Here is a 2,199-nt window from a genome sequence, read left to right as displayed (position 1 = left end):
GAGGATGGGGGGTGGGGGTGGGGGTATTGGTATGCAGAGGTCAGATTTGATGTTTGTGTTACTGAAGCCATTCCTGTGCTCAACAAAATGTGTCCGAATGATCCTTCACACCTGTTTGTTGTATAAACACTGCTTTTACACCACGAAGCAGAAAAGTTGTATGTTTTGATGTACTGATCAATACAAAATGAAATGAACACGGTTTAAACCAAAAACCCAACTTTGTGCACCAGAATCTGTTTACTTCTGCTGTTCTCATATATTGTATGTGTGTCTTCTTGTGGTATATTGCACGTCTATGCTGAAAAATTCTCCTATATTGTGGTTTTCACCGTTGCCTCTGGGACTAGGGCTGGAGCAGTAATTGACAGTAAAGTTACCCAGTGGATCATCATTAACAGGCACGGACAAAATCATTTGTACCCTTTTGTTAGAAAACCACCCCAAAAAGTGACTGAAGTAACCTGAAACTGACAATAATAATATTTTTTTTTTAAATGCTAAAAATCAACAAATACAAATCTATGCTTTTGATTTGTGGTTCAACTGAGTTATTTTTAAAAACAAACAATAATGAAACTGACCTTGACCAAAAGTTTTGTACCCTTAACTTTTGCGGTGATCACTGCAATCAAGTGATTTCTGTAACTGAGACTTCTGCACCTGTCGACAGGTATTTTTCCCCACTCCAGGTATCCCTGATGAGGCTTCTGAATAATCTGTGCAGTTGTAGACACAGGAACGTCAAGCTGCTTGGATGCTGATTGTTTACTGTTATTTTAGTGTATTTACTGTCATTTCTTTCACAGTATATTGCTGTGATTTGCTATAATGGTAGATACTGTATAGTTGCCGTTCATTTTATTTATAAAAAAAAAAACTACTAAATTCTTCATTTTTCATATGGATGCATGAAACAGCATATGACCTCCACGATGGGAGTTCAAAATACAAGAGCAGTCATAAAAGCCTTTGCAAGAAACTGATGCTGATAAATTTATGTCTTGAACTTCTTTCCAGGAGGGACAAGGTGGGTTCCGTCCTGGTCATGGAACAGTGGACCAGCTCTTTACCCTCACTAGGGTCCTTGAGAGTTTGCCCAACCAATCTACATGTGTTTTGTGGCCTTGGAGTAGACTTTTTCTTATTTATTTGTTTCCCCTGAAGGATTGTGGTCACCTCATTGTGGTCAGGGGGGTTGCATGCCTCAGTAACCTAAGAGCTATACCAGCAAGAGTTTTATCTTAAGGTGGGACACCCAAGCTGGATAGGTTTTAGGGTAGAGGCCTGACAAAACACAATCCATTTTTGGGGGGTTGACATAAGAAACAGTAACAACCCAGTCCCATGAAGAAAACAATTATCAACAACAACAAAAATGTGCTGGAGCATGATGTGTATGCATGATGCCCCCTTCACTTTTCTGCCTGCCTGCTCATATGTGCATGCCTAAAACAGGCCCTGTGTATTAAGAAGTTTTTGTGTCCTAACACAACGACTTTCTTCTTATGACTAGCTGAGAGTTTATACGTTGTCGGCTTAGATATTAGTCCTAGCAGCTATTTAAGTTTTTACTCCAGACACAGAATCACGGTTCAGTGTCAGTTGTTAGTCTAAATCATAATCATAAATCACACTGTAAAGGCATTTCTTGCAAAAGAAATGAGTGAAAAAATGAAATGTCTTGGAACACATTCTGAAACAGGATGGATGACAAGTTATATTTGAACTTCAATGGTCTGTATATGTCAAGCAAAAAAAAAAAAAAAAACTAGCAGAATATTCTTTCTCCTTCCAGCTGTGACTGCTGAATTGAAAGTTGATCCTGTGCAAAGATCCAGAGCTTAGTGTTCTTCGTTTCCGTTTGTGTCTTTGGTGGCTGCGTGTCATTTGTCTGGATTGACTTACTCTCGATGGACAGTGGTCGTGCAAATGCAAGACAGCGTGCATATTTAAAGATAAGAAAAAGTATAGTTGTTGTGAGGCTGTCAGGTCTTTACTTGAAGAAAAGCAGTGTTTTGTTCACATAACATTTGGGCACATTATCTATCATAAAATATGTTTAGATTACATGGACATGCATTTAGATTTACACTGATCTGAACTTTACTCAGTTGAAGAGCACAATATGTTCTGAAGAGGTTCTGGAATTCAAAGACTGAATTTATGTAATGACTTTACTGAGATTCGGCCTCGGAA

This window comes from Kryptolebias marmoratus, linkage group LG3 (genome assembly GCF_001649575.2).
Source record: "Kryptolebias marmoratus isolate JLee-2015 linkage group LG3, ASM164957v2, whole genome shotgun sequence".
Classification (NCBI taxonomy): domain Eukaryota; kingdom Metazoa; phylum Chordata; class Actinopteri; order Cyprinodontiformes; family Rivulidae; genus Kryptolebias; species Kryptolebias marmoratus.
This window is presented reverse-complemented; position numbering follows the sequence as displayed.